The sequence below is a fragment of the Thunnus thynnus genome, chromosome 14, assembly GCF_963924715.1.
Source record: "Thunnus thynnus chromosome 14, fThuThy2.1, whole genome shotgun sequence".
NCBI lineage: Eukaryota > Metazoa > Chordata > Actinopteri > Scombriformes > Scombridae > Thunnus > Thunnus thynnus.
Window position 1 is genome coordinate 28,384,144 of NC_089530.1, and position 19,123 is coordinate 28,403,266.

Here is a 19,123-nt window from a genome sequence, read left to right on the forward strand (position 1 = left end):
TTCCCGGGAACGCATCAGTTAGATACGCAAGCCCACAAGAGCGGGAAAGTCTGGACATTTGGATTCAACTGAGTTGAGCTGAAGGATTTCCAGTGAGTTTAAAATGATAACCTCCAGAGAATATGTCACTCTTTTTCTCGGGATTCCCACGATTTTTCACCACAGATGAAATTTTGATTCTAAAAGCAGAACTGAAGTTAGTCATGAAAGATGTTTTACTAATTTTCTGACGGTTTGATAGTGGAACAACAATTCCTCTTAAAAGTAAACTATCTTTGATGTGAAAACAAGACTAGGATAGCAGCTGATTTGAGCTAAATGCTAACATCAGTATGCTAACATCAATCAACCAATCGATATTTTACCTCCACAGTCTGAGCTGTCAGTGTGTAATGTGTTGGTCGTGGCTCGTAGTGACTCTGCAGCTCCTCTCGGCTTTACGGAGCTTTATAGTGAGTTTCAGCTCATTGTTTATCTGTCTGGCTGCAACTTTACTGTTTTGCTTCACTCTCAGTGCTCTCATAGCGTCGTTTTCAGAGTAAAAGCTGTAAAAAGCCACTGTACACCACCTGCTCAGCACCAAACAGCGAACAGACACAGTTAGCTGTAGGGTTGCAACAGATTATAGTTGATCCGTGATCAGTACGCAGATTAATTGCAAAATTTAATATCTCATTTAAAATAAAGTAAACAAACTGCTGTAAGTACAAGTCATGGACAGACAGCGCGTCGCTAACAGGGATTTTGAAGAGCAACGACCAAACCAGCATCTAACGGGTCCATAGTGACATCTGCGGATATGTTTACACGCTGTTTAATGTGCTGCAGCTGAGCAGCTAATTAGCTACGTAGCTGCTGACTGACGTTAGCGATGCACTTTTCCCTGATTAATGTTTGTTTGGTGGCTCGTTCAACAAGCTGCAGGACAAGACGTGTGTTCACATTTTTAAGTTATGAAGTTTTGATGATGTGGACACAGACTTGTTCCATTCACTACTGTGTTTAAAAGGAAGGTATCATGTTTCATATTGCAATTTAATTTAACAATTGAGCTTTGAATATTTTATATATTTTAAGATTTTAACATCGGACATCTTGAATATTGTCTTCATTTAAGACCATGGGCAAATGTTTCTTGCTGTAACCAAAGTGTTTTACAGATATATGGAAGTTTTGTCACCCCTTTTTTTTTCTTTTTCTTTTTTCTTTTTTTTGCTGATCCGAAAAATGATCCGATCCGTGACTGAAATCCGTGATACAATCCGAACCGAGAGTTTTGTGATCCGTTGGACCCCTAGTTAGCTGTAGACTAGCTGGTGAACATAGTGGAGCATTTAGCAGCTAAAGAGCCAGATATTTCCCTCAGGAGTTGGTAGAGAGCAAAAACAGAGCTAAAAGAGAGTGAATATTGGACTTACATTCACCAGGTGGACAGAAACACGACTCCACATGAATGATAATGTTGCTCCGTAACTGCTGGATGTGGAAATAAGCAACTGTTTGCTAACAAGTTCAACATACCAACTAAAAAGCTGATGATGTGTGAGTGTCATGTTCACTACTATGACAAAAGTACATTTTCTGCAGTACTGAGTACTGATGTAGTAACTTTCCATCACTGACTGAGACCACCTGACAAGGAAAGTCTGTCTGCTCGTTTGCTCCACAGCAGCTCAAACAAACCAAATCAGTTTTCTGTGTTTCTGCTCTGACAGAAGAACCTTGCAGAACTCTTCTTCTCCTCTTTGCTCCTGCTTCATCTCCACAGTCGGACAGTTTCAGCGTTGGTCGGTGGTGTCAGTTTTTCCGCTGGCTGAGCTCGCCGACCAGCTGCACAGATTACAGCACTGTTGCCAAAACAGCGCAAGTATTTATAAGCAGCTTTTAAGAGTTAGATTATCATGAGTCTGCTCTCACAAAACATGAACTTGGCTGACTCCTCGTTCTCGTAAGCTCTCCGCCGAGGAGGGGGACAGAAACCTGATGCAACCACCCCTGGCTTTCACTTTACAGTTCTTTACAGTACACCTCCCTCTGAACTTCAGGACCTACTGCTGTTTTCTTGGAAGAGGTGAGTCTCAGTGAAGCGCTCGTCTCTTATTGATTTCACCTGTTAAATCCGATTTAGTCATCAGGGAGAGGAGATACTGGAAGGAAGGAGAGTTAAAGATTTAAGGTACATCCCTGAATATCTCCCATGTTTCCCCGGTTACATGCAAGTTTTCTTATTGGATCATTTTTCACTGCTCGATCACCTTTTTATTGTAAATCAGTTATTGATTGGATGCTGCGGAGTGGACAAACAAAAAGTTTATTGCTCCCAAATTTTATATTTAATTTGTGTTCTGATTCACCATCTAGTTAAAAACGGAGGATGTGTAGGTCTCATTAGTGAAAGTCTCTTCATTCATTAGGAAGATTTTTCTCTTCATGATGTTATTTCCCACATTAACTTTGATGATGGATGATATTATAGTCAGTGAGATGAGAAGAGTCTGCTGACTGTCAGTAAGAAGCATATTTTAATTGTTTATCTTCATTTCTATTCAGTGAAGTCGAAACTTCCAGAGCGTCAGTAGAAACTATACATAATGTCCACTTTCTGTAAAACATATCGATCATGAGTTTTGTGCATGTTAAGACGCTAACTAAATCATGTTTCTTTCACCTGAGAAACAGCCAAACTCCGGTCTGTGGTATCAGGAAATGAAATGGAGATGTTAATATGTTTGGACTACTGTAACTCTCTTTTTACCTGTCTTAATAAATCTTCCATGCAACGCTTACAAACTGTCCAAAACGCTGCTGCTGCTGCTGCTAGGCTTTTAACACAATCCAACAGATGGTCACATACAACTCCTCTTTTAATCTCTTTGCACTGGCTTCCAGTAAATTTTAGAATTCATTTTAAGATTTTGGTGCTCACTTATAGAGCCCTACATAGCTCCACAGTACATTAGTGACCTTCTGCACCCCTACAGCACCAGTCGAGCTCTTAGATCCTCCACCCAGGGCTTTCTAAGTGAACCCCGTACACATTTTAAGACCCGGGGGGGGGGGGACTGTGCCTTCCAGTCAGCAGCCCCAAAGCTTGGAACAGTCTTCCAACAAGCTTAAGGTCCTTGGATAATGTAGACTCCTTTAAAAACCCATTTGTTCAGACAGGCATTTGGGTAGTATGTGATATTTTATCCTAATTTGTCCATTTTATCTGCTCGGCTTGCATATTTTATCTGGTGTCTTTGCTTTTTATTTATTCTGCTTTTATTTTATTTTTATTTCACTTTATTTTATATCATTTTATTTTATTTCTTTGACTGTGAAGCACTTTGTAACTGGTGTTTGTGAAAGGTGCTATATAAATAAACTTTGCTTGCTTGCTTGCTAATAAATAACTGATATAGTTTATAAGATGTTCTCATCATAACCTGGGTTATTAAACAATGAATGTACAATCAGAATATCAATAAATGCAGATGTGAATAAATAAACGCTTTCTGCCTGATCTGTACACAGTATAAATACAGAAAAGGTTTTTATTAAAGGACAATTTTTCAAGTGAACCAACTGTATTTCCATTTAGCTTTTTTTTTTTCTCCCTGTATCGTGAAGCCAAAATGTACGGTGGCCCTGAAGTGCAAATCACAACAACAAATAACAAAACACAACAGCAAAATAACAAATTTGACTGTGATTTGTTGTCGTGTTTTGTTATTTGCTGTTGTGTTTTGTCATTTGCCGTTGTGATTGGCATTTCAGGGCCACCGTAAAAATGGGCCAATCCACCTGAGAAAACATCTTCTTTTCTGCACCAGCTTCCTCTCTTCTATACCTGCCACCAGCTGCATTTCTCCAACACTTCAGTTGTTTTGTTTTGTCTAAACTGGACACGTTTGGTTAATTACATCACTTCAAACTGCAGGTGAAACAATGCCGACTCCACTTATGAAATATAAACCCACACAGCACACAACGTGACCCAGACTGCTTTTGAGTGATATATCACTATGACATCAACTCAGCTGTCATCACTCAGCTACCCGCTAGTCACTGCAGTTAGCAAGGTTGTTGTTAAATGGCTTGTTTGGACACTAGCCAAAAAAAAAAAAAAAAAAGGCAAGGATGACATTGAAAACTGTGTGTTTAAGGATGACTGGACTGACAAATACACATTCATTTTGCCCCGAGGGAAACATGAGAACATTGTGCTTGATTTGCAATGAAACAGTGGCACTGAAACAATGAAACGACACTAAACGTGCCTGTTCTGAACAAAACTATCCCAAAAACAGGAAGGAAAAACCTCAAAACTGAACCAGTTGAAGTCGTGATATCAAGACTCATTAATGAACACTCACACCTGACCATCGCACCTTTTTATGCTCAAGTTAAAGGACTCGCTTACAAAATGAAGGAGTCACATCATGTCCACAGTTCTGCAGTTTTCATGTAACACAGCCTTACTGGACCTCTAAGACTTGTATGTGAGGAGCTGAAGTATGAAGGCAGCCTGCATGAAAGAATGAATAGATATGAGTGACATTATGTCAGTGTAAGTTACTTTTCGAATAACTGCAGAGCCTTTAATGCGATCTGATTTCGCTTTTACACCTGGTTTTCTCATTATCTCCATCCTGCCGTCACTGTCATCAGATCTCAGTACGCAGGTGAGGAAGGGGGAGCAGACGGACTCAGATCAAAGGCAGCGATGTGAGATTCACTCGAGGCAGCTGCTAGCCTTGCTAACTAGGCTAACGTTAAATACTGTAAGAAGGTAATCAGAGCTAATGGAGAAGCTAGCTAGTACTGCTGCTAGCTCTGCTACCTCACCGGTCACGTGACCCCCGTTTTGTACGTCATAGCGGTCCCTCGAGACGCAGCTTTGATTTTCATAGTTGTGTATTTAGAGTATGTGCCTAATGTACTTTATCAGTTACTCTTGTATAGACTTTCTGGCCTTTTTTTTTATCATCATGGGAACATTATGGGAGTTCTTGGCTCAGTATTATTTTGATGTGTCATTTTATTTTGACTCCTAAATATCAGTTTTCCTTGTCTTTGAAGAACATCTGTCCTGGAATAATCCCCTCATGGTATTTATCTGTCTGCTGCGTGTATTTACACCTGCATGGATGTGAGGTTTTTCTTATCCAGATAAGACACGCAGATACAGATCACACATGTTAATACCAGATGGAAATGGGGTCCAGAAATGAGATCTTTACGTCATTCTGCAACTCCAACATCACCTGGATTAAGTGCTTAAGAGTTGCATTTTGGTCTGCAGAGTAATCTTTCACTTGAAATAAAAAAACCCCCTAAGAAACATTTGATTGACTCAAAGAACACATACGTAAAAATAAAAAAGCTTGTGCTGCAAATATCTTAAAGCCAGAAAAGCTTTCTTTATGTGTGTGTGTGTGCAATGTAGTACCAGTAAATCATTAATGTGCTTATAAAATAATGATATCACTGTATAAAATAATGATGTCACAGCCACCCACGCATGTATGTATATATATTGAGGGCTACACGTGTAAGTGGAGCTAAATGGATAGAGCAAGGCATTAACACTGGCAGGATTACAGGCCCAGTTCCCACTGAGACCAGCTGGTTCTTTGAGTGTCTCTCAGCCTTCATATGTTTTGGCAGCTTGTATGAAACATCCAACAAACTACATACACATCCTGTTAAGTATGTATCGCCTGAGATCTGTTATGTCCATTTATTTGGCTTCAAGCGAGTGTGCGACATAAAATCCATAACCACGATGGCTTCTGTGTGAAACTGGTCGCAAAACGTTTCAGTTTAATGCAAATAAATTGCATGCAACGTTTCAGTTGTCTGCAGGGACCGATGCACAGTGCACGGCAAAAACTGTACATGCTTGCATGAAAAAACATACCCTTAAAGAAACAGTGAAATAAAATGTTCTTGTGTTCGTTATTCAATTGTCTTGTTATGTCTTGAACACAGAGGTGGTTACATAAAGTATCCAGTGAAATGTGATTTAGGGGTGTGTAGCTAATGCCACCTTCTTGTAATATTGGAAATATCGTAATTACGAATTCCCAACTTGTCGTTATTACAACTGGGAAACATTTTCTAAAAGCTATGGTATATTATATATATATATATATATATATATATATATATATATAGGCATTTAATATGGAAGTGCCTGAAAACCAAACAAACATGGACGCCTCATGTCAGCCTCATTCAATGTAATGAAACCCAAATTTAATGGATATAATGTAATTTTATCAATTCACAGTATTTCAAACCCTCACAAGACCGACTCAGTTATCATACAACCTCCTTCTGTTGTCAGATGATGTGAATTGTTAACATGGGACTCTTCCCCATCCAGCCTACATGGTGTGAACATGAACATTAACTCTCTCTTTAAAAGTTGATGTGAAGCTTATATTCAGCTTCATCAGTCTGAGTTAGTCATATCAAGTGGGTATCTGACACATTTACAGTCTTTTTAGCATCAAATTCCCTCTTTGTGTTTCCTCGGACAGTGTTTCCCTGTTGAGCTGCAGGTGGAAGTATAGTAACAAAAAGAGGGACTTTGGCACTAAAAAGACTGTAACGTTGAAAGATATCACCCTTCTTGAAGCTCAAACATGTAAAAGAATAGCTGTGTTTTTAGCCATCAATGGTAAAGCGGGCATATTTTACTACCTTTTACTGACCATATTCCTTAAAAACTTTAGGACTTCATCCACAAAGCCTCTTTTTTTTTCACCACAGCTTCAACAGAAACTACAAATGTCTCACAGCCTGCAAGGGATGAGTGTTTGAAACTCATTTTTGGGTGGAATGTCACTTTAATGCAGCTTTCTGAGGGTTCAGTTCAACTTTTAATGAAACATTTATCAGAAAAAAAACTCATGAGGAACTTTATTGTGACTACAAAGTGATAGAAACTTGAATGCCATCAAACTTTAGAAGTATTGTTCTAAAGATTCCTTGATTTTCTTCATAGAGGCCACATTATTTTGTAAACAAGGGAAGTGATGTCAAGTAATTCATCGATAGTTTTTGGAAAACTATGATGAGATCTGACAGTCTGTCTGTCAGTATGAGGGATCACTGACGCTGTTTTTCAAGCATGAGCTGCCTCCGCAAACTCCACCGCCACGTCTTTGACCTCTTTGTCGGGTCTTTGATTGACCTCTGTCATCTCAGTTTTGAAGGTCGCGCCGTTGTAGCCTCCATTGTCGTCACCAACCGGATCTTCCAGGATCACAGACGCCCTCGCTGGATATTTGACAAAGACCTCTGGACCGGTATTTGTTTTTTTTCTTTTCAGGTATCTACGCCCGTCTGTCACCCGCCCCAGTTTTAAACAGATTGTGACAGATATGACAGCATCGTCGGCGAACGGTTTCATATTCGCTTATCGGGCATGACGTGAGCCAGCACAAAATAGGAGGAAGAGGAGGAGGGAGTCTCAGAGGAGGAATGAGGACAGTGGACAGGAACTTACTTTCTGTCAAAGCACGTTAAGAGCGAGGCGGCCGCACTGTTCCGTGGTAACTCCCTCTGGAGAGTACAGTGCAGGGAGGAGATGGGTCCTGGTCCTCCATGTTTGCGATATTATTACAGCCCCAGACCTTGCACCAAGAGACGCCAAACTAAATCAGGCTGACTCGCCGGCAGCATCGGGGTCACCTAGAGTTTACAGCTATTAATAGCACGGGGTGTTAGAGTAAAAAAAAAACCCACCTAACACACACTCACCGCTCCTCCCATACCACAGCTACACACACACTCATACATGCAGCATCCCCCCCCAAGGCTTTTCCCACACACAACAGTGAAAGGGAAAATGTACACACTTGTCACTGAGAGAATGAGGAGGAGGAGGAGGAGGAGAAGGAGGAAGGCAGGCCTGGTTGGCACAGCGACAGAGCTCCCACGTTGCCACGAGGCAGAGACAACGGAGCGTCCGTTACAAATCAAAACATTTGGTTGATTCATTCTGGGATGTTTTCTTTCCTCTCCTCTCCCCCCCCCCCCTCTCCCCCCACTCCCCCTCCCTCCCCCTCCTTCCCTCTGGTGTGTTTGGGATGCTCACACACTGACCTACATTGGCAAAACAGTGATGAAATCAGGATTGTGAGGTTGTGTGTATGTGTGTGTGGTAGACGGCGCCAGGTTAGCGAGTGCGTGTATGTTTGTGCATCTGTGTACATGTGTTTAAATGTTTGCATGTGTGTGTGTGTTTTAAGACTTCTTTAAGATGTGACAGCATGCAGTGAAACCTGCTGCAGCGTTAATCTTACCAGGGTCACAGTAAGTGCTGCCAAAACACAGCATTAAAGGAATAGTTCAGTGTTTCGGTGGACATGTTTATTTGCTTTCTCCCCGAGAGTCAAATGTGCAGCTGACATCAATCTCATGTCTGTGTGTTCAGTACAGAGATAGCTTTAGGGCTGCAACTAATGGTTATTTTCATTATCGGTAAATCTGCTGAATATTTTCTCGATAAATTGATTAATGATTTTGCTCACAGTTCGAGGTTACATCTTTAAATGTCTTATTTTGTTCGACCATCAGTCAAAAACCAAAAGATGTTCAGTTTACTATCATGTATGACGATGAAAAGCATCAAATCCTCTCATTTGAGAAGCTGGAACTAGCAGATATTTGGTAACCTGTGCTGTGATGGAAACACAGCAACTACAGCTCCCATGATGCTTTGACAGCAGTTCTGGGATCAAGACAATAAAATAGGAGATCTATGAGGTTTATTCTTCACTTGGTGCACAAGCGACACTCAGTGTAGAACAACGATGGGCTGTGACTGCAAACATAGTTTGTCTATTAATACAACTATCGACTATTATTACACTATCTAATAATAGTAAAGAAACCATCCCTCAACAGAGGGGGAGGACTCTGACGCCACTTATCCCCCACTTACAACGCTGCCCTTTCATCCCTTCACAGGAGATTTAACAACCATTGACATTTGGCCTCATGTGACTCCAACGACTGTGATTATAACAGCCAGCAGCACTAACAAACCAAGTGGTATCAATGACCTTGATTGATTATTTAACCTCACAGAGGTTAAATAACTGGGACTCCCCACCAGCCAGTTAGAACTGAAGAAGCCCCTGAAGTGTCTACAAACAAGAAGTCCAGTTGTCCTCTATTCAACCCTCCTTGGATGAACACGACCTGGATGACTGAGAATCTTCAGACATCTTTATGATTCTGGGTTTTGGGATTTTATGTCAGCATGACGTTTAATCAGAACCTGTTTTATTAGTCAGTTCAAGCATATACTTGTCTTGGTGTCGGCTCCCAAAAAACACAACACAGGAGAATAAAAAATTAAAAAATTTAAAAAAAAAAAAGTAAGGTAATATTAATAATAATTAAATAAACAAAGTAATATTAAAATTAAATCATTAAATAAAATTAAATTAAAATTTAAAAATCTCTGTACAGAATGGAATAGTAACAGTTTTGAAATGGGATATAAAACTTGAAATGAAATATTGACTCTACAAAGGAAATATGGACCGGACGAAGAAATGAAGTGTGACGTGTGCATAAATAATTAAATTATGTAGATAGCAGTGGAGGTTGAACGCAATGTACAATGAAATATATGGAAGTGACAGGTTCAAGGATTAAATGAGGGATGTGAAATGTGAAGTCCAGTTTGAAAACCTCGTCTTCATCCCGTTTATATGACCATGGTACAAGATTCACACACACACACACACACACACACACACACACACACACACACACACACAAACAATGTTGGAGTGCTTTATTGCAGAAGGCCCCAACCTTTTTTGCGCCACGGACCGGTTTAATTTCAGACAATATTTTCACGGTGCGGCGGATAAATACAATAAACTAAAATGATACGACCGGCATAAAAACTGTGGTATTTTCTAAATATAATAATAAATCCACTGTGAACTCGTATGCAACTTTATTAGCAGCGTCCTCGTAACATTGCGCCAACAACATAACATGAGAAACATCCTCGCTGCCCCCCTAACACTCTCTGGTCGCTATGGTAACATTTAAATATGCCTTCAAAATAAGATACACCACAAAAACAAATATAAAGTGCATGAACAGTACAACTGGACATAACGCTGAATCAGTGGGAGCCCTGAGCTTGTTTCTCTGCAACGTCTATGACACAGACGGATGTAATGGAGAGAATCCGGTCATTTTTCAAAATAAAACATTGTTCAGACTTAGATAATAAATAAAACGGAAATAATGTCAGTTATTTATTCTTTCTCTGCAGCCCGGCACCAAATGACCTATGGACCGGTACCGGTCCGCGGCCTGGACGTTGGGGACCACTGTTTTATTGGATGACGTGGCGATTAAATGAGCAACTTCACATTTTACAATCACGGACTATAAAACACCTTTTATTAACAGAGATCGTGGCGTTTGGATTCAGGTTGTGGCCGACCGACGGCAGACACCCTGAAACAGTAGTTGAAGGCGCCACATTTACCCACAATACACTGCTCTTCCTGAGCATACTGCTATCAAGAACAAAAAACTTTATTTCTCTGAATCAAAGGTGAAGTAATGTTTTTTGTGTTGAGAGATGTTGAGGATCAACTGACAGTGAGGAATATGTTTCCCGGTCCACAGGTCATTGACCAATAATTTTTTTTAAAGTATTTATTAATAACTTTATTAAATGAGAAAGTACAATAACAACACATAGAACTACAAGTGTACACAACAACAACAACAACAACAACACTTTGTGGATACAACTTAAAGACAGTCACAAATACTCCAGAGAGACTAAAGGTTAATAATAAAGACAAAGGTAAGAAATAGTTAAATAAATACTTTGTATAGCTTAAAGTGATTATACGTTTTAATAGCTTTTATGTTTGTACATTCGAACACTGAAGAAATGTGTTGTTTGATATAAGCAGTCAGCTCTGGAGAGTTTTGCTAAAGAATTTGCATCTGTGAATATAAAATTTGTTAACTATTGACTGAACCGTAGTGATGCGCAGATCGACTCTGACGTCATCTGAATCCACATGTACGCATAAATCATCCATCTGAACTAATTAATTTCTCCGATTTAGAGACCCGATCACACATTACCGTTATTTCTCAGTGGGATATATGTAAGTGTGATGATGTGGTAATATATTACACTGAACTAGGCTGGTTTCACATAAAAGTTAAATGTAAAATGTTGTCATATTGGCGACAAAACAGCCGGTGGCGGTGTGGCCACGTTTCAATGGAAGAAGAAGAAAAAAACACAACAACAACAATGGCGGACGGCCTCATGCGAGTGTTGTTCTCTTTATTGTCTACTAATATTTTCCTGCAGATATAACTGTGATCAGCACATCACACTGATAAAAGTCAAATAAAGAAATAAAAACAAGGATAAAATCTTGTGATTAAACTGTTTTAATAATTAATGAGAAAAAAACAATACGGCTTCTGTGTTGCTGAGTCTCGACTAACAGGAAAAAAACACAGTTTTTTAGTTTGAAAGTTTTGCTGAGTGTCCATTTACACGAATCTATAGATTAAATTTTGTTACTATTTCCACCGTCCTAGTTACGGACACTGGGCTGCTATTGTGGTGTAATTTTATAAAGACTCATGAGTTGCTAAACAGAAAAGAACCTGATGGCGCAGAATGATTATGACAAGTATCATAAGTAATAAGTAGTAGTGTGTTGAATTGTCATTATAATGAATATATAACCTCACAGACCACATATTATCAGTGAAAGGGCACAAAAAAATGTTAAAAGAATCTCACTTAATGCACTGGCTAAACTGGAGGGTATGTTTGTGTTAAACTTCACTTTGAAAAAAGAGCGGCTGTGGGACAGGAGGGAGGTGTGAGGAGGCAAGTATGGCAGTGGAGAGAGAGCCAGGGGAAGCTCTGACAATAACTGTACAATATGATCCTTAGCAGTTATAAAAAAATAAAAGAGCATAACTGGATGGAAGTGCTCATGCCAGATATGACCAGCTCAGGCCAAAACCTATTTCAGAGATTTTGGGCGAACAACAGGTGACGTAAAAAAAATAATATTGGTGTGGTTGGCCAAGTACGAAGAGGATGGACACAAGGCGTGACCTCTGCCGACCCTAGGGTATATAAGACAACGCCCGAAACTCAGAGCAACGGGGCGGTCTATTATGAACACTGGATTGCTCTTCTTCATTGCCCGGCATTAAAGTACATTTTTGCTGCTCAGAAACTCCTGATTTTTGAACAACAAAGAGAAGTTTGGCCTTGACTTTTGTCAACAGAGACCCAGCATAACTGATATGACACTATTATTATTATCAGTCATATTTCTATTATTATTATCATTGTTATTATGCTCCTCTGTGTCTCTCTCTCTCTCTCTCTCTCTCTCTCTCTTTCTCTCTCAATTCAACTGGTCAAGGCAGATGGCGTCATCAAGTGCTGCTCATGGGGGAAATGTTGGGTCTCTATAAATTAAAGAGTTCAGTCTAGACCTGCTCTATGTGAGAACCGCCCTGAGATAACTCCTGTGTTGATTTGCTGCTATATAAATAAATCTGATTTGAACTGAACTGCTGTGATACTGTGTTGAACACACAGTCTTTACCCTCTAACCGCCTCCCAGCTGTTCATTCAACTTCAACAAGAAATAAACAAATTATAACATTTAGCAGAGAGATTGACGACACCTATAGTTCCTGCCTCCATCTGTAAACACTTAGAGATATATATATATAGTGTGATAATTTGTATTTCATACATTTCTGTAGCTGTTTCTGCCAGCAAGCTTATCTGTAATTGGATTACAGTGGTTATTAATATGAAATGGTTTGCTAAAATGATCCTGATTTGTATTTTAAAACAAATAACAAACTTTCAGATGTATTATCGTGCAAGAGAAAGGAAGAGAGATGAACTAAAACAGCCAGAAACCATTTGAATCACACATTTCTGAGATTTAAAATCAGCTTTTGTGTGCTTCAGTTGACTGTTTTCATGCCTCATCATAGAGTAAATTAATTCCCCCTCTCTCTCTCTCCGCCGTCCTTCATCTCCCCCCCCTCCTCTTCTTATGCAATCCGCTCTGCTATTGTGTGTTGTCGGCTGACGTGCACGTGTTCAGTGATTAGCAGGTGTTTCTGCTGCTGCTTGCTGCCGCTGACTCACTCTGTACTGGCTCGAGGTGTACCTCGTGCGCCACCGTATAGCCTGCTTTACACCCAAAGTAGATTAATGGGTCAGTTTAGCTAAGTTCATCCAGGGTTCAAGTGAAGGTTCAGGCAGAGTTCAGCCGAGCGAAGACGGAGGGAGGAGGGAGAGCCGGAGTCGCTCTACTGGAAAACACTATCGACGGAACAGAGATGGAAACACAGAACCATAAGAACACCACACACACAACAGAGGTGCAAACAAGAACAGAACAATAAAATAACAAAACTGCAGAAATCTGTCATAAAAACAAGTAAACAAAATGTGAAAACAGCTCAAGTCACACAGGTACGATACCTGTAACATACAGTCCTTCCTTGTTTTTCGTAGTAGTTCAGTGCGTCATGTGTAGCGTCTCCTTTAGTTTACTGTGATGACAACACTTTAACGGGGACGTAAAGCTCGTAAAGCCGCACACGCTCTGAGAGGAAATGTGTGAAAACCCTTTGGATTTGTTAGTAGAGCTAATAAATCATGGATAAAGGTGAGGCTGTCTTAGAGGTACGTTAGCTTGTCACTCAGCTGTGTGGGTGGGCCTCGGTGGGCCCGGGCTCATCCAATCAGCAGTCAATGAATACTGTTTCAATTATATGACTACGTGACCAGTAAAAATAAAATATTTCTTGCTTCTTGTTTACCACATGATGATGTTGATAGGTCAGATTTTTTGAGTGGCAGCTGCTCCTCTGTCACTCTGTGTTCAGCTGACGCTGCTGCACAGAGGAGCAGAAGCTACTTCCTGCTAGCTAGCTGACATATTTCCCCAAATGTTTCGTCTCCTACAGGCCCCTCGTCACCCATAACAAGCTGCACTGACTCTTCTCAACTGTCAGTCGGATAAAAACTGGCATCAGAGCATCAATGATGACATACAGACTGAACTCTTTGTCGCTGTTCTCCTTCGAAAGAGACCTGACGGACTTTAATGAAATAATTTCAGTGTTCAACACCAATAAGTCCCGTTGGCAAGTAAGTTAATTTACAGTGTCAGACTGTAGTAGCCTGTTATCTATTTCATATTATTGTTTATCAGGTGTAGTTTTTGTTGGGTGTACAATCGATTTAACGCAGATGTTGCTCGGTCTGCCATCTGTATGTGTGTGTGTGTGTGTATGTGTGTGTGTGTGTGTGTGTGAGCATGTTGCTGCCAGTGTACCTCTATTCATACACTTGATTAATGATGCTGTGACATCTGTCAGCTGTGTGTGTGTGTGTGTGTGTGTGTGTGCGCTGTGTCAGGCTATGTGATGCTGTCAATGTTCGTCTTGGTGCCTGTAGCATCACCTCTAATGATGTATAAGGCGTCTATGATTAAACAGTGGTGCATTCAGGCATGTATAATTGTAACGGCCTATTTTGGTGAACATATGCGTTTCAGAACCTGTTAAGTACGATGGGTCTTGGACGGGCCGGGCCCACCTTCTCTGTGCCCGCCCACACTGTGATTTCTGCCTACACTGCTGGGAGACGCCGTGAAAAACACAAAAGCTATTTTAGGATTATTTGATTTTTGCGTGACAATAGGCAGCACTGCTGCACCATTAAATCAAATTATAATATTCTACACATGCACATGCATTGTTTTATACATATTCCCCTTAAATTAATCTGTCATATTTTGGTATCTGTGGGTTTGAAGAATATGTTTTTTCTTCTTGTTCCTTCAGTTGGATGTTTGTTCTCTTCTCTGTGCAGAGTTTGTTCTCACATTCAGTCTCTGTGTTCAGCTTAAATATCACCAACTAGTTTGGAGCCAATCGCGGTCCAGTGTGCAACTTACACTTAAGTGTGATTTGTAAACTTGAAGCCTCCAGTGCACAAATATTGAGAATGAAGGAGTCGTTTCATGTCCCAACAGGAAAACTTACATCCATATCAGACACAAATCATTTACTTTTACATGTATTAAAACCAAGCAGCGACCTCCGGGGCAAAAACTGCAGTTCCTTGAACGACCACTTGAGGCTCTAAAAGCAAGTCATTCCCCATAGACCCCCATGTTAAAATGTCCAACTTTACAGCAGATGTTTACAGCCTGGTACAAAAAACAGTTTTGGTCTCTATAACTAATTTTTTTGTTAAGTCATAAAGTTCTGCATAATGAAGAACATGGCTGCTTTGAGTGACAGGTCCGCCAGCCACTAGGTGGCTTCAGCCATTCGGCCCGCCTCTTTGTCCGTTTTTGATTGGCTGGGAGTTAGGCAGCGTCACGCACTGCCAAGATGGAGACGGCCGGAGCGGCTCACTTTGAGCTTCAAAACCTCTTCAGAAACCAACGGGTGACGTCACGGTAACTACGTCCATATTTTTATACAGTCTATGATTAAAACATGTCTGGAGGGGATCTTTAAACCCTGCAGAATCACTGCAAACACAGTAAATAGCGGACTAGTGAAAAGTGAACAATTTCAGACATTACATCCATATCAATATGAAAATGTTCTTGCAGAAGCTGCCCAGCATAACTCTGCAGTAGCTGGAAGACATGGGATGATTAATGCATTTAAAAAGTGTCTTTTTTTGAGGATCTTGTGTCAGTCTGCACCTTCATGTGATCACTAAGAGTGATTAGTAACAAACACGTTACTAATCACCAAAACTCTACATTCTGCTGCATGTATGTGTGTGTGAATTTCTCTGTGCTGTGTTTCTTGTAGTAACCGAACAGAAAAAGAAAAAGTTAAACGGTTGTGTGAAGCACCATACTCTCCTCTGAAATATAGATTATGGACACGGTGAATTATGCATCACGGCGTGAACGTTTGCGCCGCCGCTGCTGGGGCATTCGATCGTTTGCCAGGCGGTACAGTATCTGACTTATTCATGATGGTGCAGCTGCAGCGGCGGGACCAACTGTTCGCTGCGTTAGCTCCTTGACCTACAGCTCAGGATTTACCTGCCAGGTTTAGCTGAGGTCAGAGGGCTGGGTCACAGCCAGGGCAGAGCGGGGAGGTGGATTCTACCTGACGACAAGATTTATTTCAGACAGACAGAAGACAGAACACCTGTCAACATGATGCCAGTGCTTTTATAAAAACGCTTTTATATTATGGTGGAAAACAGCTTGTTTTTCCAGATGTTGTGCATTTCGTTGAGAGGTTTAAAGACCATCATGTCCTCCTGTGTGAGCACATGATTTTACACTCTTAAGTATGTAAAAATGTTATTTCAGAATCTTTAATGTTTACTTAGAAAGTTGATGGTTCTCACAAATCTCAAAATTGACCTCTCCCCCTCAAAAAGGGGGAGAGGTCAATAGGTCAAACTATAATAATACTACAACTATTGTGAATATTTGTCATTTCTTGTGTTACGTTGCCTTTTTATATCAAGGGTGTGGAGTATCTTTCTTTGGTCTGCAGAGAAGTGAACAACATAGACTGAGATTAGAATCAAATGTCCGTTTCAAATAAAGAATATGTGACATCGCTGCCTTCATCTGTCTGCTGAACTGAGGGATTTTTAGTTACAGAAAGAGCCACAATGGTTGTGTGATGCTGCTGCATGAGACGTATCGGAGGAAAATACTGACGGTGAGGAAGATTTTCTGTTGTCTCATCACGGATAAACTTTAAAAGATATTTTGTCATTAAAGCAATAAAGAGGAAGCAGCAGAACACAGGCTGACTGAGTTTTTACCGCTCTTACCTAGCAGATCGACGGCCAAAGCGCAAAACCTCCTGTCTGCAGAATGTTCTGATTGGCGGATTTCACTTTGGATGATGAGAACAAGGAAGGTTTTGCTCATATTCAGTCTGTCTGTAAGATAATCTCGCCCTTCATTGTGACAGAAAAGTCACATGACAAAACAAAAACACGACGCAGAGTCCCTGGATGTGTAGAGAGGCTACAGCACGAATCACTGAACATTCATCTCCAGCGGACGAGGAAACAAATACACTGAATTTAAGGAGTTCTGACCCTAGTATACTACAATGTAGTAACTATTACATTTACTACATCTTTTTACCTGAAAACAAACTTAATTTTATTTTTAATTTAATTTTAATTATTAACTTAATTTAGAGCATCGTTTTGTAGAACCTCTTCCAACTTGCACCAAGTGCAAAAGCTCCTATCTGCACTTTGTGAGGCATTAATATCTATAACACATAATATAATAATATAGTCCAAAAACAGTGTATTATGTGTTGGGTATCCTTAACAAATAGCATTCTGCAACAAAACAAGTTTTTTTTAGTTTTCTCAAAAAGGCGCGTTTTTCAGATGGGAGGTTTTGCTCTTCAGCTATCGAGATGGTGATATTAGCAAACCTTCACAAGCGCTGACATGTACTGTAGACGAGACTGTAAACGAACAAGAGATTTATTCCTCCTCTGTGACAGTAAACACAACACACTGGCCCCAACGTAAACTTTGCTATGACAAGATATTTGGGTGGATGAACAGTATGTTAACCATGATCAACAACATGGCCACGGCTACATACTGACACACACACACACACACACACACACACACACTGGGAGAGTCTCTCACAGTTACAACACATCAGGTGCAATAAATCCTCCAAATTAAACAACCAAGTACGTTATTTGATCATGTGACTCCAGAACGACACATAGGAGCGTTTTCTAATCTGGCGCCCCTATCAGCAGAATAAAATCATTTGTTTCTACTTCCTTAAAGTTAGGCCACCGTCGTTGTCATGGCTACAATAATAACCACGTGGTTCAGGTTGGGGGACGATCGTAGTTACGCTTCTTGGTTCCCAGCTCACGGTTGGAAACAGGAAACGAACGGCGGTCTCTGTCGGGTTAAAGCTTCCATCCATCCTCCTCCTCTGAATGATGAAATGTGTCCGCATATATACACGTCATCTGAACTGCACCACTGCTCCGGGTCACAATTACTACGACCACTAGATGGCAGCTGTCACTCAAGTGTAACTATAGTTCGCCTTTGGGTGACTGTGGTTTTGCTTGGGAGGACCGACTCCACAGGTACGCACACAGGAACTCTCTGAGAGGAGCATAAATATGCTTCTAGTGACTGCCTCCCTGACATACAGAGCACTACAGTAACTCATAGCTGGTTGCACGACTGCTCATCATTATATGTATTCGCCGGGCTGCGGTCATTAAAATTTGTGATCTATGTAAACACAGTTTGTGAGTCTGTGCTCTCTCACGAAAACAACCAGAAGCATTGGTTGTTCAAATGCCTGAGATAACGTATGTTTAGGTTGATCTGACGAGAGCATTTTGTGGCTGAAGGGGAGTTACTGTAGCGTGCTGTTAAAACTGAGATTGTTCATACAGTATCACATATTTTACCAACAGTGAACATTAAAAAAACACATTTTCCCATTATGTTGTGTGAGTTTTCTTCTTCAACAGTCTGTGATGCTGTCTGGCACTACAGCCCATTAAGACTTTATATATATATAAAACACTGAGCTAGACAAATAAACTGGATTTTATTTTAGTTATTTGATTATATTAAAATGATAAAAAGGATGAGCATCCTTCATCTCACGCCACACACACACACACACTCACACACACACTCACACACACACACTGGCATGCTGTGTCCTGTTTGGACTCTGAGGAGTCAGACACCAACTGACCGGACAAATGTTCTTTTGCTCTTCCTCTCAAACACTCCCGCTGGCTAATACTCAGCTGTGTGTGTGTGTGTGTGTGTGTGTGTGTGTGTGTGTGTGTGAGTGATCACTGTGCGTGTGTCCATTCTCTCCCACCCTCCAGATTTGTCTGTATTATAGCGGCCCACTGCTCCTGTGTCCTTTGATTAAGGTCAATTTGGTAACTAGGGTTGGCAACACATCCTCACACACACACACACACACACACACACACACACACACTTACATACATACATTTGTACTGAGCCAAG

At 40.6% G+C, this 19,123-nt stretch overlaps 1 long non-coding RNA gene across 1 annotated transcript; it reads right to left on the reverse strand.

The window, feature by feature from the left end:
* Positions 1 to 3,813: 3,813 nt before the first annotated feature.
* Positions 3,814 to 4,982, reverse strand: LOC137196543 (uncharacterized). Its single transcript, XR_010931256.1, has 2 exons — positions 4,612 to 4,982; positions 3,814 to 4,510 (listed from the first exon to the last, which is right to left on the reverse strand). It is a non-coding gene; the product is annotated as an uncharacterized lncRNA (long non-coding RNA).
* Between the last annotated feature and the right edge of the window lie 14,141 nt (positions 4,983 to 19,123).